We start from the raw sequence: 25,005 nt of genomic DNA on the forward strand, positions 1-25,005 counted from the left end.
CATTAAAATATCACTGGGCCCCATCCTAAGCATCTAAATTATAGGTCTGTGGTGGGACCCATAATTTGCATTTCTGACTAGTTCCCACGCGATGCCATTGGTCTGGGGCTTATACTTTAAAACCACTGCCTGAAGTCCTTTTGCTCTCCACCCTCTGGGGCACAGGAAGAGCTGGGCTGCGTACACTAAAGGAAGTGAAGGGGGCTCACACTGATCCAATCAGGGTTGAATCTAGGAGTACTATAGTGACATCTGAGCTTTTACTGGGTCCCAGTCACTTTACCTACATTAATTTACTGAAATTTAACTTTTGGCCTACTGCATGGCTTGCGGGATCAGTTCCCCAACCAGGGACTGAACTCTGGCCGGAGTTTGAACCTTGGCCCCTTGCAGTGAAAACCCTGAGTCCTAACCTCTAGGCTACCAGGGAACTCTCTCTTATTGAATTCTTACAAGGACTTTGCCGAATGGGATTATCACTCCCATTTTAAAGAAGGATACACTGAGACAGGGTGGTGGTCACACCCTGGCCAGTAGCAGAACTAGGACTTGAATGCAGGCAGTCTGGCCCCGGAGGCTGTGTGCTGGGCTACCATACTCCCGGACGCCTCAGGATACTCAAGTAAGTGGCCAGCAACCATGGGATTAGTTCAGAGCCTGTTCATGGAAGGGTCAAGATAGACCTGGGCATGCCCGGAGCAGGGCCACCTCTGCCCCCTGATGCTGCTGATCCAGGCCAGGACCTCCCAAAAGCCAGCTGAACTATAGGAGGAGAGGGTGAGAGGTGAGGAGCCAAGAGGTCCTGGTTACCATCCTAACTGCTGCAGGCCTGCTGGGCTATGCTGACAGCCTCTGCCACTCTCTCGGCAGCCTTTGCTTTTGTGAAATGAGGAGCTGGAGAGGCTTTGTCCTGCTCTGGGACCTAAAGGGGCTGCACTAGCCACCTTGGGCTGGGCAGGCCTCTTGACACCTAGGTCTCTTCCTGAAGCCCATGTCTACTCCACCCATGCTCAGAGGCACAGGCCTTAGAAGGAAATAGTGATGGCTGATCCCTGTGGATATATGGTAGAAACCAATACAATATTGTAATTATCCTTCAATTAAAATAAATGAATTTTTTTAAAAAAAGAAGGAAGTGGAGGCTGAGGCTTGGTCTCGACTTTCATAGATTGCATGGCTGGGCCCTGTAGGGTGGAGGGGCGGTGTGCCCCTGAGGGAACACCCCTCTGAGGAGCAGGACTGAGCCCCTGTGTTGGCTCAGTTCAATCCGATAGCATCAAGAGCACTAAGATGTTGGCTTAGCTCCTTCCAATTTTTTTTTTTTCCTTTCAAAGCTGTTTCTGAACCTCCTTAGCCTATATTTTATTTTTCAGTTGAAAGAGTTCCTCCTGCCTCCTCCAATCTACTTGGCTGTATAATTCCTGGGCTGAACATATTCTCAGTGATCTGAACATGTATATGTGTTTCTGTGACGGTGGGCACATGTGGGTGACTGTGTGCTGTCACGTGTGTGCCCGGGTGTACCCAGGCCCTGGAACACACGCATGGGCGCCTGAGCGTGTGCTGCTGGGCCCCGCTTCCTGAATGGGCGCTGACCCTTAACTGTGAACAGATGGGCCTTGTGGGGTCAGGCGGGGATCGCAGCTGTTTGCCAGAAGGCGGCCAGCTCTGGGGGCCCAGAATGGAGCCTGGAGCACCTTGACCCAGCAGAGGAACACCTTACCCTGGGTGCTGCCTCTCCCAGCCGTGCTCCTGAGCAGCCTGTGGGGGAGACAAGGCCGCCAAGCTGTTTATCAGGCCCTTTGAAACGGTCGGCGGCTGGCGGCCAGGCCAGCGGGGGAAGCAGTGCCTTCTGGGCCTGACTTGGCGGTGACCCGGCCCCTCGCTCCTCGTGTTCCTCTCTGGCTAGTCAGCATCCTAGCCCAAAGAAGCAGTTGCCTGAGAAAGGAGGTCTCCTCTTCCCCATTCACTCCCAACCTTATTGGGGCAGGAACAACCCCTGGAAGGTGGTAAGGGGGGAGGAGGAGAAGGGCAGACAGGGGCCTCTGCATCCCTGGGCAGATGTGGGAGAGAGGAAAAGATGGTCTTCCAGAGGCCTGGCTTTGTCTGCTCCCCTCTGTGGTTATAGAGTAGCCCTGACCTCCCTCTTAGCCCAAGAAAGACTCCTAAGACAAGTCAGTAAATGACAGAGGACAGGAGAACACCCACTAGAACATCCCCTGTGTGAGCCCACCCTTCCATGCCCACCCCCTAGCAGAGTCCATGACACATACAGGCCCTTAAAAAAAATGTATGTTGACTATTTAATGAGTATTGTTGAGTGAAGAGGGAAAAGAGCTGGAAGCTTGGGAGGTATGGGTTGGTGGAGAAAAAGAAGATGAAGAAGCAGCAGCCAGAGAAATGCCAAAGGGAGAAAAGGAGAGCCCAGCGGGCTGTGAGGTTCTACTGGGAGCTCAGTGATGGAGAGGGGGAGAGAGAAGAGAGCAAGGAGGCAGCCAGCCCTTGAGCAAAGAGGACCGGGCTGGTGGAGGGGTGGTGGATTTGCAAGTTCCCCAGCTACAAATGGGCACCTCGGAAACCCAGGCCAGCCCCACCGCCACCCCAGTGGGAGCGTCATCAAGGTCATCGCCTGGCCAGCAGGCTTTATCTCCACTTTCCTCTCCTGTGGGTATGGTGGGAATTACAAGGCCGGTCTGGAAGTCTGGATTCTTTGTTGAGGCGGGGCGGGGTGGGGCGGGGAGGGGCGGGGAGCAGGGAGGTGGAGGGGGGGGGAGGTGAGGGAAGGTACAGGTTCCTCCTCCGTGGTTTCAGAGAAATAAGTCAAACTTGGCAGGGCAGTGGGGAGTGGGGTGGAGGGGCCATCTGGATGTGAAGGCCAAGCCTGCTCTTAGAAACTCAGGGCTGTCCTGAGCAAAGTGTCCCTTCATTATGTCACCCTGTCATTGTCACCCCATGTTTGCCTTGCGGAGTCCTCTCCTGCTACAGAAACTGCATCTGAGAGAGGCTGAGAGGTTCTTGGTGGTGGGAGGGACATAGACGAAGAAGGAAGGGACCCAGATGTGTCTAATGGCAGAGCCCTGGGGTCAGGGCAGGGCAGGAAGGCTTCTTGGAGGAGGTGAAATGTAATCAGACGTCAGGGACAGTAAATTGCATTATCTGTAGGAACCGGCTGGAGAGAAGAAACTCTGTGTGTTTAGTGAAGAGGGATGTACTGTCTTGGGCTACCACGCCTGCCACCCTGCATTAGGCCGTCCTCAGGGCCCCCTGCGTGGAGCAGGGGAAATTAGAGCATAATCAGTGCAATTTCAAGGCAGCAGCCCCTTCCAGCAGCCAGCGGCCATGCCTGTTAACCAGCCCACAGCCCCACTGGCCTGATACCACAAGCAAATGGCTCCTAATGGGGACCAGACCTCCTCCCACCTGCCTGCCTGTGTGTCTGCATGCCTGTATGTGGGGCTCAGAGCCTTGCCACTGGACCCCTGTCCTGCTTGCAGTCCCTGGGCCCCTGCTGGGTAGGCTGTGGGGGGCGGTGTGGGGTGCTGGGGGAGGGGTGGGAGCCCTACAGGGGGCCTCTACTCCACAGGAAGCAGGGCAGCACCCCCTGTGGGGTGGGCATAGCAGGAGCCTGGTGCAGCCCTAGGCAGCTACAGCCAGGCCATCAGGCTGCTCCAAGCCCCACATCTTGTTCTCCCTACCAGAGGGCCTGGGAATTTTTTGTCTGCTCTTTTGTCCAGGGGAGCCAGGGAAGCTGGGTGCTGGGACTGTTGGAGAGTCTGCAGGGTGTGTTGCTCCCCTTCAATTCCTCCTTTCAAACCCCGTTCCCCTAGCCTTGACATGGGCCCTTATCACCACTCACCTAGGATTCTAGGACTCACTCCTCACCATCTTCTTGCTTCTAATCACCCCACCTCCCTGCCCCCCTCCACCTTGCTGCTGCTGCTGGGAGATTTTCTTTTCTTTTTAAAAATATTTATTTCTTTGGCTGCGCCTGATATTAGTGGCAGCACATGGAATCTTCGATCTGCATTGTGGTACGCAGGACCTTTTAGTTCAAGGCACGTGGGATCTTTAATTGTTGCATGTGGGATCTAGTTCCCTGACCAAAGATTGAACTCGGGCCCGCTGCACGGGGAGCACAGAGTCTTAGCCACTGCGTCACCAAGGAACTTCCATGGAAGATTTTCTACATCATATCCAATGGCATGCCTTCCCTGCTTTACAATCTTCAGTGACTCCTTGCTGCCTTCAGGGTGAATGACAAAGTTCTGAACTGAGAGGGCCCCCTCTGGGTCGCAATCCTGCCCACTTCACAAGCCCCTTCTCTTGAATGAACTAGGGGAAGACGAGAAAGATGTTCACCTCTGGAACAAAATTTAAGAGAGCATCCATAAGCCCAATAATCAAGATAAATAATGTTTTAGTGCCATCTTTTTTAGAATCAAAATTGATGCAAAAAAATCCATGATAAATGAAATTTTGAACAAAGACATGGACAGGGCCAGGATTAGAGGGGAGTGAGGGAAATCGTACAAGGGCAGGGTTGGATCCTATCTATTTAGTCTTCACTTGCCTCACCCGAGTGCTGGCCACGTGTCCGGATGTGCCCACCTCATCCTGCATCAGCCAACTGAGCCCAGGGAGCCGCTTACAATCCTCCAAGCGCCCCAGGCCTTTGCAGTGCTGTTCCCTCTTCCCAGAAGTCTCTTCTTCTTCTGTCTCTGTTCTCACCTGGATCCTAAAACTCAGCTGCGGCAGCCCGTCTCTTATCCCCAGGCCAGGTCAGGAGGCTTTTGTGGTCTGCAGCTCTCCCCTTTCCATCTCCACTTCCAGTCACTGTTACCTTGGTTCCTTTAGAGTAGAATCCTGACTCAGTTCATCTCCATTTCTTTAAAGCCCATCATGGGGCCTGACACAGATGGGCTTCCATCATCTTTGGCTGGCTGACTGATAAACTGAATGGACAAATTAAAGAGTAACAGGGCTATGGGTCCTATTCTCTTTCAACTAACATTTTAGTAACCAAAGCAGACAAACCCCTTGAGGTTCCTCTGACTCAGATGGGTCCATATGCTACCAGCATCAGAGAGTAAATATTGTAACACTGTGGTCCAGTGAAGAGATTCCAGCAATCTCTGAAACTCTTGGCAATGGAATTTGATCTATACTTTTAAAGACACTGTATGTGTGTGTGCACGTGCGTGTGTGCACGTCTATGTGCGTGAATAAAGCTCTTCAACTTTCTCTAAAAGATAACATAGGAAGAGGGAGGTTGTGCAGGCCAGGCCTCTCCAAATAAGGCGAAACCCAAACTCTCCTTTATTTTTAGCAGTGCTTTTCCCAACTGCAAGAAGGCATAATTCCGTGAACCAGCCTTGCAAAAATCTACCAACTTCCAGAAAAGTTTCAACAACCCATGAAGGTTCCCATGTGTGTGAAAACCCGATGACCCTTTTAGGGAAGGGCCCCCAGACAAAGCCTGAAACCTGAGCTGGGGCCCAGTTGCCTCTTCTCCAGGACAAGTCCCCAGCCAGACTGGACAGCTCGGCCCCAGAGCAAGGCCAACCTGCACAGTCCACCGGTCCTCAGCCTCCTGGAGAAACTCAGCTCAAAATGTCCCTGATACTCAGTGCAGTGGCCATCAGCACATCCTCAAAAAGTCACATCCCCTGGAAAATCTGACTAAACAGTAAGAAAAATAGCGACAGTCAGCTAACTTCATAGAGACTCACTGAGAGCCGAGCCCAAAGCAGATGAACTGGAAGAAGAGACGTTTAAAGTCCCTCACCATCATCGTCTTCTTCTCTCTAAGCTGAGCCAGGTTCCTTTTAACCTACGCAGCAGCCACCGTAGACTGGATGGCAGGAGGCAGATGCCTGGGCCCTCCGCTCCTCAAGTCAGGAGCTCTCAGTGTCCGTCAACTCATCTGGAAAATGGGGATAACATCAGGATGAGCTAATCAAGGCAAAAGCCAGAAAGCCCGCTGCCTCGCCATTTCTGTTTCCAATAGGATTTTTATGGCCTCCAAGATGGTGTCTCCTTGTAATCTTTCTCGGCAACAGGCTCATTTTTCTCCTCAAATTCCTCTGCGTTTGGCTCAGGACAATCTGTTTTTCCTACATTTGTCAAGTTGCTCGAAATTCCTAATGCTCATTCATGTTCTTTCCAAGGATTAGCAGAGCACCCCTTGCTCATCTTTCATCACACTCCCTCCGCACGCAGGGTAGAAATTATATGTGAGTAGAGGCCTGGCTATCGATGCCCATAAAATGGAGATTTTGGCGAGACTTGCTTGCATGGGTCAGAGCGGGAATGAGGCCGAAAATCGGGCTTGAACATCTTTAATGATGTGCAGAAAGAGAGGGGCCTCGGCCCGCGCAGGCAGATGTGCACAGCTGTTGGTGGAGAAGCCCCTAATACCGCGACCAGCATGGAGTAACGGATACCCTCAAATGCTTCCTAGTGGAGTTAAGAATTTTTTGTTGATCGTGCCTTTGAACTAAGGTCATTTAAGTATACAACAGATGTTCCTCTGAGGGAAACAGACTTATAAAGTCAGGAACACAGAAGGGACCTAATGGTTTACAGGGGGTGGCGCATTAAGTTCATAGCAGTTTAACTCCTTTCAATGTTAAACAAAACAATGATGCAATTTTATGCACAATAAAAAACTGTCAAAACAATCATCCTGGCCAGTGGAGGTCCTTTCAGTCATTCTTCTTCTAAAGATAAACCGAGGGCACAAGTGACGGGTAGTTCTGACTTGTCCGTGTGGTTGAAGCAGTGGTATGGCCTAGGCAGTTCAAGGCTGAATCACCAGGATGGTGGAAGACTGAAGCTTGGGAGCAGAGGGAGGGAGCAGGTGGAAAGTAAGAAGGAAATGCATGGTCTGGGTGGCTTACCAGCCAGGTTAGGCTTCAACAGGTGAAATTGGCAGACACCTGGTAAGTGAGATGGGTAGAGAGCTGGGCAAATCCCACCACCCAATAAGCCCCTCCCCATTCAGCATTGAGACCTGTATCAGACCATAACCTTTTTTTGAGTGTCAGGCACTTTGGTTGGGGGTCAGCACTGCCCCATTCAGAGTCCCCTGTGGAAATGTGGTTCTCGGTGGGAGGAATCCTGGAACAGGGCATAAGAGGTCTGGATTTGAAATCAGGGGGTTCAGAGTCTGAATCCATGCCCCTGGCATTTGTTAGATATATGATCTTGGATAAGTCATATAACCTTTATTTCACCATTTGTAAAATGAAGGTGGTCATACATCACGAGATTATTAGCAGACTTGAGTGGAAGGACGGGTGAAAATCCCCAGGAATGTTCTTGGCACAGAGTTAAGTGTTTTGCCTCCTTTCTTCAGGGAAGTACAAAGCAGCATTCCTGTCATCAGGGAGCTTATGGTCTAGATAAGCAAACTTCACGTGCACAAAAGACAAGTGATTCTCCAGGCATTAACCAAGCGGTGGCTTAGAAAAGCCACGAATGGTTAGGTGCTCCAGAAGCCGATCAGAGGTGGGTTGCTTGGGCCTTCTGATCACAGATGGGTCCCTGGCCTTGAGTTGGGGCTAGAGGACTTTGGAAAGGCAAAGAGAATGTGTTCCCATCAGGCAGACCCTAGAGGGCAGAGCTACATTGGATCTATTGAAGGCATGTTGGAGGCCCACCAAGGGGCAGCCAGGCCAGCAGGTGACTGGTGGGAATCAAGGTTGTCAGGGAGGTGGGGTACAGGTTGCACAGGGCCTTCAGTACCAAGCTTAGCTTTTTTGGAGCTGCAGGGACTACTGTAACTCTTTGAACTAATGAACACTGATAACTTTCTTTTCCAAGATTTGTCCTGTCTGTGAATGAGTAAAGCCTAGCACACTCCCACCTCCTGTCCCCTAGCAGACATTGCTAGTCAATCTCAGCTGGGAGGCAACCTGGAAGCTGTTATAATATTCTGTGTATGTGGGGATGAAGGTGTGTCCACGGTGGGTTCGTCCAGTCATTTGAGAGCATGTATCTCTCTGCTTTTTGTTGTAAGGCAGATGGGGAGAAAGGGCTCACTGTGAGTGTACGGTGATCTTCATCTTTGCTGCTCCTGGGATCAGATCCCAGGTCTGGAACCTTCTAGCCAGTTTCCTGGCTGGCCTGTGTTCACTGTCCCAAGCAGTCTCTGGCGCCCCCTGTTGGATCCCAGATAAGAGTGCCGCTATGGCTGGAGTGCTGCTGTGACCCACGGGGAGCAGAGAGGGGCTGGACTGGCAGGCCAGCCAGGCTCTCTGGGCCTGAGGCTCTGCAGTGAGCAGTGAGCTGTGGTTTCCCATCTGCACCCTCTTTGGCAGCCATGCACGTCTCAAATGCATGAGTGTTTGGGCAGGAGCTCGGCAGGCGTGGCTCACTCTGAAAGGGGGATGGAATTCTCCTTAACTGACAAACCATGTAAATCTTTCAGGACTTTCTAAAGTTACCAAGGTGCCAGAAATAGAAGGCAAGTCTGCTTCACATTGTTGTAATTTCCTTCTTGATTTGCATGTAGAGTGCCTTTTGATCCATGGAGACAGACGCTCCCGGAGCCAACTCCTGCCTCTGTAGGAAGGGAGAAGCGTGAAGGCCACTGGAGGGTAGAGGCCACTCTCTGGCTGGCCAGGGCTCCTGGCGTCTGGGAGGGCCCCCCTTCACCCTAATGGCCACTGGAAGGGCAGGACGGGTTTGTTCTGCCTACCCGGAGCAGCCAGGGCAGTCGGGAGAAGAGGGAACGTCTGGTTTCATGCCTTCCTGATATGCATGTGGAGCCTTGTTCCACCATGCCTCCACCTTACAGTCAGTGTCACTCCCCCGGGACAGCCTCCTCTGTGGTCTCCCTGCCTCGTTTCTGGTCTCCTCTCTCTCCCTGCAACGTTCCCTACAGAGCCAGGGTGATCTTTTGGAGACAGTGCCAGTGAGAGCAGACAGGTTTGGCAACTCTTCTAACGGGTGTGCACACGTCAACCCGGTGGAGGGGGGTGGGGGTAGCATCACGCCCATTTTACAGATAAGGAAATAGACGCACAGAATGCTTGATAGCTCAGTGGAGACTACGAAGCTTCCAGTGGCAGAGCCAGACCAGATCCAGCTTTTCTGGATCTCAGTCCCTGTGGTTACCCACATTGCCACATTGGCTCTACTGATGCCACAACTCTGTTTAAAACTGATCGTCATCCAGCCCGGCATTTTGCATGATGTACTCTGCATATAAGTTAAATAAGCAGGGTGACAATATACAGCCTTGATATACTCCTTTCCCGATTTAGAACCAGTCTGTTGTTCCATGTCCAGTTCTAACTGTTGCTTCTTGACCTGCATACAGATTTCTCAGGGGGCAGGTAAGGTGGTCTGGTATTCCCATCTCTTTAAGAATTTTCCAGTTTGTTGTGTCACTGACCACACAGTAAAAGCCTTTAGTGTAGTCAATGAGGCAGAAGTAAATGTTTTTTTCTGGAATTCTCTTGCTTTTTTTATGATCCAGTGGATGTTAGAAATTTGATATCTGGTTCCTCTGCCTTTTCTAAATCCAGCTTGTCTGGAAGTTCTTAGTTAATATACTGATGAAGCCTGGCTTAGAGAATTTTGAGTGTTACTTTGCTAGCGTGTGAAATTAGTGCAATTGTGTGGTAGTTTGATCATTCTTCAGCGCAGAATTTCTTTGGGGTTGGAATGAAAACGGACCTTTTCCAGTCCTGTGGCCACAAATGTGCTGGCATATTGAGTGCAGCACTTTCACAGCATCATCTTTTAGGATTTGAAGTATCTCAGCTGGAATTCCATCACCTCCACTAGCTTTATTTGTTGTGATGCTTCCTAAAGTCCACTTGACCGCATTCCAGGATGTCTGGCTCTAGGTGAGTGATCACACCATCATGGGTATCTGGGTCATTAAGAGCTTGGTTTGTATAGTTCTTCTGCATATTCTTGCCACCTCTTCTTAATATCTTCTGCTTCTATTAGGTCCATACCATTTCTGGGACATATTGGGTCAGCCAAAAAGTTCATTCAGGTTTTTCTGATACATTGTATAGAGAAATCTGAGCAAATTTTTTGACCAACCCATACTTAAAATGGGGAAGTGTTTGCTTCCTCATTTGGCTTGTGACTTGTGACTTGAAATTCACATTTGACTTGTGTGCATGGGTGCCGCTAAGTCTGGCAGCTCTGGCTTGTTCTCTTCTGTTCTTGCACTTGCTAAGCGTCTGCACTTTGAGGCCTCTGCTGCCCTTTCCCCTCTCTCTGAAGCGTACTTCCCCGCTCCACCTGGCTGGCTCCTCCTCGTGCTTTCACAATGAAGCTTGGGTATCACCTCCTCAGGAGGCCTTCCCTGACCCCCAGTCTAAAGCAGGCTCCCTGTTATTCTCCCTCGGAGCATCCTCCTTGGCCCTGCGTTTGGAATTAGACATACAGCCTCCATCAAGCCTTTGTCGGCACTAAGCTGCGAGCTGCCCCAGGGAAGGGACTGATGGTCAGCATCAGCAGCAGCCAGGCCCTTACTATATTATGTCAATACACATCCACGCGTTTACCCATGCTGGTCTCTCCTCCTGGAGGCCCTCTCTCTTCCCTAACCCCCTTCTTCATTTAACTCCTACAGTCCTTTCTGTTTGCTTAATGCACTGTTGTACAGGAGCTTATTGGCTGAGGTTGCACTGTGTGAGTTCTGAGTTCTTGCCCTCACGGAGCTCCGGTGCGTGAAGGAAACACGTGGGAACAGGGAGCTCAGTGCAGAGTGCCACATGCATGGTTGGTGCCAGAAGAGAGTGCCCCCCCAAAGACTCCTGCACCTGCTGCCCTCACTCTTTCCCTGAGAAGAGCAGTCCTCCGGGCCCCATCCCCGGAGAGCTTTGTATAGACTTTGACCACAGGGAGTCTTGCAGCGACTCCCTGCCCCGTGACTGCTCGAGGGGAGGGCCCTGCTGCCCCTCTCCGCATCCCTAGGTCCTCTCACACGGCCCGAATCACTGTGCCTGTGTTTATACCTTGGAATGCTATGCGCTGCAAGCAGCACAGTCTGACTCACATACTTAGTCAGTAGGAAACGTCTTGTTTCCCACGATAGGAAGGCTAGAGGCAGGGGGAACAGGTCCCGCAGCTCAGTGATGGTATCAGGGGCTCAGGTCTCCTGTCCCTCTGCTCTGCTGTCCTCCGTACAGGTGCCAGGGTGAGGGCGGTTCCCTGAATTCACAAGGTGCTCCCCGGTAGCACTGGTGTGTGTGTTCCAGTCTGTTTTCACCCTGCAGGAGGGTGAGAGAGTCAGTTCCCCAACCATACCACATGTGTCCCTATCTTCAGTCTCATGGGGACAGTGGCCCCCATGGACAGGTGCCAGGCACAAGTGGCCGATTCTTATTAGCTTAGGGCAGAGGTTTCCAGGGCTTCTCTGGTGGTTCAGACAGTAAAGAATCTGTCTACAATGCGCGAGACCTGGGTTCGATCCCTGGGTTGGGAAGATCCCCTCGAGGAGGGCATGGCAACCCACTCCAGTATTCTTGCCTGGAGAATCCCCATGGACAGAGGAGCCTGGTGGGCTACAGTCCATGGGGTTGCAGAGTCGGACATGACTGAGTGACTAAGCACAGCAGAGCACAGAGGTTTCCAGACTTTCTCAATTATAGCACCTGTAGTGCCTCAGTAGTTTTCCGTGGCATCTTCAACCAACCAACCAAACAAACAAAACAATAAATAGGGACTTGCCTGGCGGTCCAGTGGTTAAGACTCCGAGCTTCCATTGCAGCCGTCATGGGTGTGAACCCTGGTGGGAGAGCTAAGATCCCACATGCCATGGGTTTGGCCAAAAATTTTTTTTAAAAATTAAGAAATACCAAACAGTTTTCCTTATTAGTTAGGTATGAACAATTTAATAAGTATTTATGGCCTAGCAACTCAGTAGCCATTTGAAAAGTAAATTGAAAAAAAGTCTTTTTATGTCATTTCTAATTAACTGCAACTATTTTTGTTGTTTTTTTCAAACTTTAAACTTTTTGTTTTGTATTCAGCCAATTAACAGTGTTGTGGTAGTTTTCAGGTGAACAGTGAAGGGATTCATCCATATATATACGTGAATCCATTCTCCCCTGAACCCCTTTCCCATCCAGGCTGCCACATAATATTGAATAGAATTCCATGTGCCATACAGTAGGTCCTTTTTGGCTAATTAACCACAACTATTTACTAGTACGTTGTGTGTGCCTGATGGGCACTGCATACCTTCTCAATCTAGGCGTTAGATTGGACCCCACATCCTGTTTTCCTATTTATATAGATTTCTTGTGGTACTTTTTATGATGGCAATCACTGAGAACCTGGCTTTACAAGGTATGGTGTTATTGCTGTGAAAACTGTGAAGTGCCTTGAGCTAGCAGTTCTCATGATTCTCTCAGACATCACTGCATTTCCCTTAAAAATATCAGTTATCACTTGGTGCTGGAGTGAATTCACTGCTCCTCCTTTAGGGGCCTTGGTGCATGGTTTGGGAACCACTGGCTTAGACTAATGATCGTGCCTTGATGGAGCCAGACATGAGGGAGATGGAGACTTGACCAAAACCAGGGTTCTCTTAGCAAAGAGAAAGAGAGAGAGAGAGTGGCACCTCCCTAGGTAACAGGGCCCATTGAAGTGGACATTAATGGCTGTTGCCTAAATGTTCAGTTTCCAGCCAGCGAGAAAGAAGATACCTCCTAGCAGCTACTTTCTGATGTTCCCCACTAAGAAACAGAGTTTGCCACAGAAACTTAATTCCTGTGACATAGAATCATTTCACTTGATTTATGCTGCCGACTTTAACACATCCACTGCTTCCAGGGTTCTTGTTCCCTTTTGTGACAGGCTGGTGAAGCCACAAGCCCTGCTCAGGAAAAGGAGGCGTGGGAGACTTGTGTTCACATGTTGTTTGACCCCTGATTCACTTTGTCCCGTCAGGCACCTTTTCTGACTGCTCTCAACCTCAGTTTCCCATTGGAATCTGTAAAATGCGGAGGGTCACTCCCACCCACGCTCCCCCATGAGGACATCCTGTCCTGGAAGCAGCATTCCTGTTGCTGCTGAGCAGGATACCCATTGGCTCAAACCATGACGCCTTCCCCTGAGAGCATGAGCCACCCTGATCCAGCCACCCAGTCACCCGGAAGGCCCTGGCTGCGCCCCGTGGCTGGATGCTGGGCTTGTGGCTGGACCCTGGCGATAAAGCACGTTTCTGATCCTGGCTCTTTCTCTCCATCCCCAGCCCACAGAGAGGATTCTGTTCCCATCTCGCTGCCACCTTCCACCACCTAGGTTTAAGGATCTAGCTTCCAACTCGCTGAAGCCCCAGGGAGATGCCTGCAGGCCACGTCAGCCAGGTCCTTCCCAAGCCCCCAGGTACAGTTCCTCTCATCTGCTCGACCAGGCTTATCAGAGCCTGGTGTCCTTGTTCCCCAGAGAGTGAGTTCAGTCTCTTTCCGGAGATTATGTTCCCAAGCCTCCTGGCGGCCTAGGCCTTGATAACCACCTGGTGTAGCGGCCTTCAACTCCCCTCCCAGGGAAGCATCGTGTTTCAGAGCCCAAGGGGCACAGCGCAGCCAGACCTCTGGTCAGACCGAGATGGGGATGACAGCTGCTAGGTTACCATGCTGCTGTGGGCTGGGAGCACTGACCCTCTCCTGACTGCTCATATCAACCACAGAGGACCCCTCTGGTTGTGTTCATGTCTGCAAATGCAATAGCATCAAACCTTTTGTGTTGTATTTCCTCTCTGCCAGGCACTGTTCTTATTTTCCCAATATGAAATTTTTCAGTATATAATTATGTTCAACCATCATAATACCTTGAGAGGTAATTTAATTTCCTTCCCTCCCATTTTACAGAATATAGGATCGAGGCTTTTACTAAATAATTTACCTAAGAGCATGCCGCTGGCAAGTGGTGAAAGCTGGGACATGAGCCAAGGCCAATGGACAGCCCAGTCAGGACTCCTGACTCCTGTACTTTTCAGTCTGTGCCCCTGGCCGGGGGCCTTGGGGATGATCCAGTTCAGGTGCCCTTTGTGACCTGTGAAAACCCGAGGCCTGAGTTCCCAGCTCACCGGTGACAGAGGGGTTCTGGAACTGCTATTCTAATCTCCTGGGCCAAGAACGTTTTCCAAACATGTTTCAGTTCAGTTTAGTCACTCAGTTGTGTCCGACTCTTTGCAACCCCATGAATCGCAAAACGCCAGGCCTCCCTGTCCATCACCAACTCCCGGAGTTTACCCAAACTCACATCCATCGAGTTGGTGATGCCATCCAGCCACCTCATCCTCTGTCGTCCCCTTCTCCTCTTGCCCCCAATCCCTCCCAGCATCAGGGTCTTTTCCAATGAGTCAACTCTTTGCATGAGGTGGCCAAAGTATTGGAGTTTCAGCTTAAACATCAGTCCTTCCAATGAACACCCAGGACTGATCTCCTTTAGGATGGACTGGTTGGATTTCCTTGCAGTCCAAGGGACTCTCAATAGTCTTCCCAACACCACAGTTCAAAAGTATCAATTCTTTGGTGCTCAGCTTTCTTTATAGTCCAACTCTCACACCCATACATGACCACTGGAAAAACCATAGCCTTGACTAGATGGACCTTTGTTGACAAAGTAATATCTCTGCTTTTGAATATGCTATCTAGGTTGGTCATAACTTTCCTTCCAAGGAGTAAGCATCTTTTAATTTCATGTCTTCAATCACCATCTGCAGTGATTTTGGAGCCCCCCAAAATAAATTCTGACACTGTTTCCACTGTTTCCTCATCTATTTCCCATGAAGTGATGGGGACCAGATGCCATGATCTTAGTTTTCTTAAATTTGAGCTTTAAGCCAACTTTTTCACTCTCCTCTTTCACTTTCATCAAGAGGCTCTTTAGTTCTTCACTTTCTGCCATAAGGGTGGTGTCATCTACACATCTGAGGTTATTGATATTTCTCCTGGAAATCTTGATTCCAGCTTGTGCTTCTTCCAGCATTTCAATCATCTTGTACTCTGCATAGAAGTTAAATAAGCAGGGTGACAATATACAGCCTTGACGTACTCCTTTTCCTATTTGGAACCAGTCTGTTGTTCCATGTCCAGTTCTAACTGTTGCTTCCTGACTGGCATACAGGTTTCTCAAGAGGCAGGTAAGGCGGTCTGGTATTCCCATCTCTTTCAGAATTTTCCACAGTTTATTGTGATCCACACAGTCAAAGGCTTTTGCATAGTCAATAAAGCACAGTTTTTTTTTTTATGTGGGGGGAAGGTGGCCTTTGGGGGTATGGGAGAAAGGAGGCTATTTAGGGTTTAGACATCCCAGAATTGATAGTGGAGGCAAGATGACGGGTTCAGAGCAGCAAGGTCTGTGGTCGGGGGTCCTGGGTCACTGGCACCAGGCACAGTGTGTTGAAGGCTCTGCTTATCAAGTGTAAACTGAGAGGCGATTGGGCGACTGAGACCAAGAGCCCTAAAAATATCCTCACACCTTGCCCAACAGTGCCACTTCTAGGAATCTATCCCAGGGAAACATTTTGGAATGCAGGCAGAGCTTTCCATGTCATTGCTTTTGCAATACCACAAACCGAGTGAACAAAGCTTACATGAGGGGAATGTCCATACACACCCTGGTCAGCCCAGTGAGAGAAGACCATGCAGCCTCTAAAAATGGTGTTTACAAAGAGAGTTTGGTGAGATGAGGGAAATCTTGCTGATATAAGGTGAAGCCCAAGGGTGCAGGAAAGGGGAACTAGGTATAGAAGAGCAGAATGAGAAATACTTAGGATTTCAATTGTGTTTTTAAAAAAGAACAGGGGGGTTAAAAACTGGAAGGGAAAATCCCATAATGGTGTTTGCCTCTCTCTGCACTTTTCTGATTACATAATTTTCTACAGATTTAGCTCTACTTGTATAGTTGATTAAAAAAAAAAAAAAAAAAGCAATGAATCAACCAGCCGCAACAGTGAACAGAAGTTAACATTCTGGGGTTGGTGCCTGTCCAGGCTGGGAGGATGGGGCAGCCCCAAGCCCTCTCTACTCTCACAGGCCCAGGGAGGGGAGGAGTAAGGAGCAGTCATGGGTGCCCAGGCACTGAACTAACCTGGAAGACTCTGCCCTGGTGTGGGGGCATGGGGCTGTGCTTCAGCCCACCCTCACTGGAGAGAGCTATGTGTGTAGAGGAGTAGGGGTGTAGAGTGCTACTTTTCTGGTGGGTACTTTTGCACATAGCCAGCCGAGCCCACTTTGCCAGTTACTCAGGGAGGGCCTAGAGCCTCCAGGCCTCCGAGTTGACTCCCAAGGAAGGAGCAGGCCCACCAAGAGCGTGTCTCTGCTGGCCAAGAGTTATCCTTCTCCTTGTCCCTTCTGCAAAGCCAGATAAAGTCCGTGTCACCCAGAAAGTGCTGTGCTGAATAGGTGGGAGAAAGCAAAGCCACCAGGCTAGAAGTGGTCTGAGTTCAGGTCTGGGGTTGTGATCCACTGGGATGGCTGGAGAGTTGGGAGAAGCCTCCTGCATGCATGGTCCAGGATGCTTGGCAGGGTCCAGAGCACCAGGCTTTGGCAGGTCCATCAAATCCAGGCTATATCCCCAACACAGACACCCACCTCTTGGGGGGCTGAGGGTCCCACTACTTGCACTCCAGGCAGGCTGCTGGCTTAGGGAGTGAGTGGACAGAAGTTGCATGCAGGAGATTGTGATCCCCAGCTGGGCAGGCTCCAGAGGGGCTGGACTGCATCAGCAATGATGGTAGCACCTTTCTGTTGAGTGCTTGTCTTGTCATCATGGGTCCTTTCCCAAGAACCATTCAGATGTACACACAAATGTTGGTAGGATGGGCAGTTGGAGCCCACTTGGGACCTGCCCCAGCCCTTGGCCTGCCCCCTGGGGAAATTTACCATGAGCAGTGGGGCAAGGCAGAGAGGAGAGCCCCAGGTGCAGAGCAAAGAGTCAGTGGAGAAGCAATAGCCACCATGTGGTGGGGGTCGGGGGGGGGGTTGATGGTGGGCTCCATGGGGTGGAAACCTGACCTCTGCATGGTCCTCTTCTGGTGCAGTGATTCCCTGTTCAGCTCACTCCCGAGCCCCCTTCCCGCTTACCCACAGACAGTGGGGCAGAGTTGTATCCCTGGCACTAGCTGGGCAGATGTGCACGCAGGCCTCTCTGTCAGCACGCTCACCCTGGCTGCGTTGGTGCCCACCACCGGGGAGCAGTCTCAGGTTTCCTTGGCTGGATCTCATCGCCACTTCTGCCTCTCCATGGTGGCTGGACCGGCCTCGCTAAGCTATGCTTGGCATGTGTGTGGTCACAGGGGACAGTTATGGAGTTACTTGGCGCTGGTTGCTTTGGTTTTGTGTTTTGTTTGTTTGTTACTGTTTCTTCATAATGCTTAGATCACAGGGAGATGTGGTTATGCAGAAACAGTAAGGAATGTTGGCTGTGAAAGGCATGAAGACTCTTGGGGCAACACAGACTCTCAGTGCCGTGTATTTTGGTCCTTCCACATCTTTTATAACAGTGCAACTGCTACTTATTGAGTGCTCCCTGTGTGCATGGCCCCTTCAATGGCCCTATAAAGTAGATATTAATATTTTTCATTCATTCCACAACTCTTGAATGAGTTACTACCATGTGCCAGGCATTCATTTTTTTTTTAGATTTATTTAGTTTTGACTGTGCTGCATCTTTGCTGCTTTGCTCAGGCTTTCTCTAGTTGCCAAAGGCTGCGTCTACTCTTCGTTGTGGTGTGTGGGCTTCTCATTGGTGGCTTCTCTCGTTGCATGGGCTCAGCAGTTGTGGCACACGGGCTTAGTTGCTTCGACGCGTGTGAAATCTTCCTGGGCCAGGGATTGAACCCACATCTGCATTGCCAGGACTCTTATCCACTGCACCCCCAGGGAAGTTTGTAAAATATTTATTTATTCATTTAGACTGTGCTGGGTCTCAGTTGCCACACCCAGGATCTTCCACCTTTGGGGTTTTCAACATGTGGGACTTTTCTTTTTTAGTTGTGGCGTGTAATCTCTTAGTTTCAGCATGTGTACATAGTTCTCTGACCAGGGATCGGACCCGGGCCCCCTGCATTGGGAGCGCAGAGTATCAGCCACTGGACCACCAGGGAAGTCCCATGCCAGGCTTTCTTATTGCCCCTGTTCTAAGTTGCAGCAATGGAGGCTTAGAGAGGTTAAGAACTTACCTTAGGACTCAAAGCAAGGAGTGATGAGAGGGGATGCAGGACGGGTAGAAGTGGATCCAGATCCCACTTCTCAGGGAAGACTGTTGTGTGTGTCAGGCCAACAAGTTTGGGGCTTACTAAGATCATGGCATCTGGTCCCATCACTTCATGGGAAATAGATGGGGAAACAGTGGAAACAGTGTCAGAATTTATTTTTTTGGGCTCCAAATTCACTGCAGATGGTGATTGCAGCCATGAAATTAAAAGACGCTTACTCCTTGGAAGGAAAGTTATGACCAACCTAGATAGCATATTCAAAAACAGAGATATTACTTTGCCAACAAAGGTCCGTTTAGTCAAGGCTATGGTTTTTCCAGTGGTCATGTATGGATGTGAGAGTTGGACTATGAAGAAAGCTGAGCACCGAAGAATTGATGCTTTTGAACTGTGGTGTTGGAGAAGACTATTGAGAGTCCCATGGACTGCAAGGAGATCCAACCAGTCCATTCTGAAGGCTATCAGCCCTGGGATTTCTTTGGAAGGAATGATGCTAAAGCTGAAACTCTAATACTTTGGCCACCTCATGTGAAGAGTTGACTCATTGGAAAAGACTCTGATGCTGGGAGGGATTGGGGGCAGGAGGAAAAGGGAACGACAGAGGATGAGATGGCTAGATGGCATCATGGACTTGATGGACATGAGTTTGAGTAAACTCCGGGAGTTGGTGATGGAAAGGGAGGCCTGGCGTGCTGCAGTTCATGGGGTCGCAAAGAGTCGGACACGACTGAGTGACTGAACTGAACTGAACTGAGAGTGGGGCCCTCAGAAACATGGCTTAGAATGTGTGTAGTGTGTGTGTGTGTGTGTGTGTGTGTGTGTGTGCACGCGATGATTAGTTGAGAGGAGGCCTGGGTCTGGAAGGGACAGGAACCCTGGCTCTATCAGATGATCCTAGTTCATTTTACAGATGCCCCAGACTTTCATTCAACAAAGCAAATGCAAAAGGGAGAGCTGAGAACATTAGAGCAGCTGAGGCTAAATTTGGGATGTTGGAATTTGTGTTACCAGATTTGACTTTCTTAAAAGCTCCCTCTAAAGCTCAGATTAATCCCTGCCCCCTCCCCGCAGTTCAGTCCAGAGTTCTAGTGGACACTTTCCATGTGCTTGGGGCTGGGCTGGCTGTTCCTGTGGGGGAGAGAGCAGGGCAGGTGTGGTCCCTGCACTCAGGGAGATAAGGTCCAGGCAGAGGTGACAAGATCAGCACCTGTTTCTATATGTTGTTAGCTGGGGTACTCACAGGTAACTCCCAGAGAAGGTGGCACCTGAGTAGGTAGGGACTGGAAGCCCTTCCTCTCCCACCGGGGAAATAACCCCTGGCCCGGCTTTCTCGTGGAATGTTTGTGCTCCTCCAGTTCCTACTTAGGGCATTTAAGAGGTGGTCTCACACAGTGGTCATATCACTAAGAGATCAGCCTCCAGATCAGAGAGCTTGGGTTTGTAGCCCTGGCTTGGCCACCCCTCAGTGCTATGGCCTTAGGCATGTTGTTTAAGGTCGGCCTCTGACTCTTCTCAGCTGTTGAAAGGAAAGGATGAGCGTTTCTGTTTCTTTCACTGTCGTGAGGTCCAAGTGAGATGCAACCCTCACAATCTCCAGTGTCCCTGTGGCTCAGATTCTGTGCAGTCATGTGCAAGGAAGCTCGGTCCAAGAGCCGAAAGTCACTGTGAAAAGTATCTCAGTCTCCACTCTCTCTCTTCAAGAATGTCACAGGAGATCTGTTCCATAGCTCACCAGAAAGGTCCTCAAAGTTGCTTTCCTCTTCCCCTCAACCCTCCCAGTAGTCTGCTCCTCCCTCACCAAAGGCTTTTCTGTTCTTTCCCACTGGTTACCATCATAGTATGGCGGGTGGAGGGAGTCTCTGATGACCATGCGTGAGTCACATTTGCCCTATTACAGAAACAGTGCTTGCAAAGCACTAGAGCCTGGCCTTATTTTAAATATCAAATACTTTATTTGTTCCAGGTTTCTGATGGGTTAAGAATATGTCCAAGTATATGTGTATGTATATTTTTTTATATTTATTTATTTGGCTATGCTGCATCTTAATTGCCCCATATGAACTCTTAGTTGTGGCATGTGGGATCTAGTTCCCTGACCAGGGATCAGACCTGGGCCCTCTGCATTGGGAGTGCGGAGTCTTAGCCACTGGACCATCAGGGAAGTCCCCTAAGAAAATATTTTTTAACCAGCTCACACGATGGAACTGCTGGGTGATTGTTGGGAGGGATCTTGCCTACATTCCCTAGTCACCTACAGCCCAAAAAACAAAGATCTGGCCAAATCTTTCCCCAGAGGTGTTATACCAGGGAACCTTGATCCCATATTTGTTTCAATATGCCTCTTAAGGAAAATAGCATCAGAAGTATCATTGATGAGAGCTGTGGTGTGGTATCAACCTTCCCGCAGAAAGCAAGACAGCAGGTTTAGTTATGATACAGTGATTGTAATTATAGAGTTAGGATTTCAAAGAAAACAAGGTGTTGTTGTTGTTGAGGTGCCAAGTCATGTCTGACTCTTTGCGACTCCAATAACTGTAGCCCTCCAGGCTGCTCTGTCTATGGGATTTTCCAGGCAAGAATACTGGTCGGCTGCCATTTCCTTCTTCAGAGCCTGACCTTTTAAGGTCTCAGTGTGTTCTGTTATTAGTAAGAAAAGCTGAGGAAGCACACAGTAATAAAAATTCAAGCTCAATAATGTTGCCCTTCTGTTTGAAATTCTTCTGTGCTTCTGATCTCACTTAGAGTAAAATCCAAAGTTCACCGTGGCCTGTATTATAGAACTTTGTATAATTGTCTAACTCCCCTCCTTTAACTCATGCTGTGTCCTATATCACTTATTCTATTATTCAATTTTTTTCTTCAACATAGCAAACTTATTCCTGCTTCAGGACCTGTGTACTTCACACTTTTCCTTTGCCTCTTTGAATAGCTTCATCTTGTTCCTTTAGATCTTACTATGAATGTTACTTTCTAAAGTAGTCAACCCCACTCCACTTCCTCTGTCACCATCAGAATACTGGTTACCTCTAGGAAGATGAGAACAGAGAGTGCCTAGAAAGGTGAATAAGAGAGAAAAACAAAAATTCAAGTTCAGAAAATACAATCAACTTGTACAAGTAACACTTTTTATCCTAAGAATATTAAGTAACAGAGACAGTTATCAAAACCTTGAAGACCTTGCAAAGGAAATTTTCTCCTAGTATTTTAGTTTTATAGACCTGCTTCCTGAAACCCTATCTGTGGATCAGCAAGGAAATCACATCCCTTCCACCCCCGGCAGCCTCACCAATCCTCTTCTCCATGGCCCTGTTCCCTGAAGCCACAGTGACTGAGACTCTAGGACAAGTCTGAGAACTCGGAACTGGGAAGGGATTTCATGGCCTCTTAGCTTCCAGAATGAAAGAAGGGGCTGTGACTTGCCCTGAGGCTTGTCAGAGTTGGTTGGCATCTTAACTGAGCGTTGCGTGAGGACAGAGAAGAGATGTGAAGTGCAGAACAAGAGTCATTCATTCATTCCTTTCACTCATTCATTTACTCACCAGGCCTTCATTTAGCACCTGCTGGACACTGATTACTGCAAATCGTATTTTCCAAACATGGCCACACCTCAGTGTTTATCCTACCCCACGAGCTTTCCCTACAGTGTGACTATTTCTCCTTCCACCAAGAAGTGTTTATTCCCCTTGACTCTGGATACATATGTGAGGCCATATTAATCAACAGAATAGTGATGCTATATGGCTTCCAATTTTAGGTCATAGAAATGATATAGTTTCTTCCTGTCTGTCTCTGTCTCCCTCTCCTGGGATGCTGGTCCTTGGCACTTAGACATCATATTAAGAGAAAGCCCAAGCTACATGGAAGTGCCCAGCTGGTTCTCACCAGCCATGGTGAATGATCTTTTGACAGTTCCAGACCAAAGCTGAGGCCCCAAATTCTGTGGACAAGATGTCCTTGTTGTGCTAAATTTCTCACTTCTGGAAACCTGCAAACTGACCCATAACCGTTGTTGTTTTGAGTCACTAAGTTTGGGGATAGTTTGTTATGTAGCACTAGATAGCTAATACATAGTTCCTGACCCTGCAGAGAGGAAGCTGACCCCAGAGAGGAAGAGCTCTCAGGGTCTCTGGAGAGACCTCCAAGTAACCAGACAATGAGTCTGCTGTTAGATAAGGCTGGACAGAGGGAAGCATGGAGGAACTACCTTGGGGACAGCGAGGGTGGGAGTTCAGAGGAGCATTGTGGAAGAGATGATACTTTATCTTGGTCTGGAAGGGCAAGTAAGAGTTCTCTAGGGGGAGGATGGAAGGTAGGGAAGAGTGTTGGGAGTGGGCCCTCCAGGGAGAGCCTGGACTAGGGCCCGAGTCCCTGGGACATGGATGTTGGGGAGTTGCCTGGCTTTGCTCACTTGGCACGTGAGCGACAGATCCCTCTAGGAACTGGCCATCGTGTAGGGCCTCACACCTGGCAGAGCCCCTGGCATGTGCCCTGGACAAATGAAATCAAGACTGAAGACTCTGAAACCCTGTTGGCAGCCTTGTTCTGGGCTCAGGCAGGGTGTGAGGCCATGGCCCCACAGACAGCCGTGGGTGTTTCCAGAAAGCACCCTTCCTCTGGGGGCTGATCCAGCCTCTGAAGGGACTGGAAACCAGCAGTGGTGAGGAAGGTCGGCAGCCACAGCCAGTGCAGTTGGCCAGTCCTGGGAAGCCCCCAGTTGGCCCCCTACTCAGAGGGAAAGAGTGTTTTTAATGTGAATCACAGCAGCGTCAGTGCCTGTAGGTTGAGGCTGAATTGCTGGGGCAGAGGGACCAGCATGTGACTCCCTTCACATGCTCCTGGCCCCTCTTTGTGGGCAGGTCATACTGTGTGAACCTCCCTTCTCTGAACATAGCTTCTCCCTGTTGTACTTGGGTCTTGACCTGGGTTCCTCCTTACACTGGCAATGGCCTTCCTGCCATTTTCACCTAATCCCTGGCTTTCCAGTTGGCATGAGTGGTAAAGAACCTGCCTGCCAATGCAGGAGACATAAGAGACATGGGCTCGACCCCTGGATTGGGAAGATCCCTTGGAGAAGGGCATGGCAACCCACTCCAGTATTCTTGCCTAGAGAATTCCATGGACAGAGAAGCCTGGCAGGCTACAGTCCACGGAATCGTGAAGAGTCAGACATGATTGAAGTGATTTAGCATGCATTCTCTGGGAAGAACTCAGAGACACCCTGATCTCCTCCAGACTCCACAGCCCCCTCCATCACAGCCCTGACAGGAGATGATGCTCTGGCCTGTTTACCCATGTGCCTCCCCGGCTAGGCTTAGAACAGGGGGATATCAGGGTCGCAGAGCTGGTGCGTCTCTGTGTATGGGTGTCCTGCCTTGTGGTTTAAGTCTGCGTCTGCAGGTCTATATGCCTGTGTCTGACCGTGACTGAGCACCCGTGTGTGTCTCATCCTGGCTGTGTCCATCTGTCTTTTGTGACTGCGTGCCTGTGCATTGCCTGTCTGTGTGGGATGCTCCTTCTGGGCTGAGAGCAGGGGGTGGAGAGAGTCACCCCCCAGTCACGAAACATGCAGCTATGTCTGTCACCTGCCAGCCTCCAGGACAGCTAGCCCAGCCCAGCAGGATGCTCTGGGCCCTCCCTCCCAAGTTCCGCGTTGTGGCACAGTCACGGCTGGTGGCACTGCCCTCCCTCCAGCTGTGGCCCCCCTGCCTGGGCAGTCTGCTTGTGGATGTGGCCAGCATCTTGGGTCTCCTCACTGCTCAGTAAGGAATGGATTATAATTGCCAGGCAGGCTGCATCTGCAACTAACTTGAGGGAATAATTGTTGAGCAAGTTGAAAGAAAAAAAAAACTATAGCAAGAACTTCAATCCAGCCAGTCATCCGTGTCATTAAATTAGGCTAATCTAAATCCTCAGAGCCTAATTTAGCAGCCTCCAAAGTCGACCGAAGGCTTACCCTACAAGGCTCTCTGTGGTTGCCATCGCAAAGTCTCTGCAGAGGTGAGCTTTGGGAGAATGGTGGCCAGTGACCTTGCAGCTGAGGCCACGCGGAGCCCGTGATGGACACCAGCCACCCCTCGGGGACCGGGCTGTGCAGGAGGGGGCTGAGCTGAGAGGCAGGCCCATGTGCTGCCCTTACTTGGCATCAGTCACCCAGCCGCCCCCCATCACCTGTCCTCACCCAGCTCCCAGAGGCTGTTAGATACACTGACCCCGGGGAAGCCTGAATTTCCTCCAAGTTGCCTTCCTGTTGCTCCTCCGAGCCATGTCTTGTTGACACCAGCCAGCGGATAAATGGAAGAAAGAATGAGAGATGACTCTGTGTTATAAAAGCAACTTTTGTGAGGACTATAAATTCTTGCGCCCATTCAGATGCTTAGTGACTCATTAATTCAACCCTCCCTCCCCTCCTGCATTTGTTCTTTTCTTAGATTCCTCATTCCTGCAGTCTCTCTTTGATTTATTCATTCATCCTCTGGCCCCTTCTTTTTTCCTCCCTCCCTCTCATCCCTTGCTTTGGGGAATTGCCTGGGAGATGCTCATCCCAGTGGCTGCCCGGAAATGAGGAAGATCTTGGGACCCACTGCCCTGGTCAATACCCAAGCCACCCTAGACTGGTTCCTCTCCCTTTCTCCTTGCCTCTGGCTCCCCCACTGGAGCACTGTTTCCTCTCTGCGTCCCTCTCTGCTCCAGAGAGGGCTTGGGAGCTGATGGTGGCCTGGTGGGCAGGCCTTTGCCAGGGGCACTCAGGAGGAAAGGCGCTGAACTGACCTGATAAATGAACCAACAGGGGTGTGTGGCCCGGC

This window comes from Bos grunniens, chromosome 1 (assembly GCF_055505025.1).
Source record: "Bos grunniens cultivar Pamir isolate PY7600 chromosome 1, Bosgru_T2T1.0, whole genome shotgun sequence".
Classification (NCBI taxonomy): domain Eukaryota; kingdom Metazoa; phylum Chordata; class Mammalia; order Artiodactyla; family Bovidae; genus Bos; species Bos grunniens.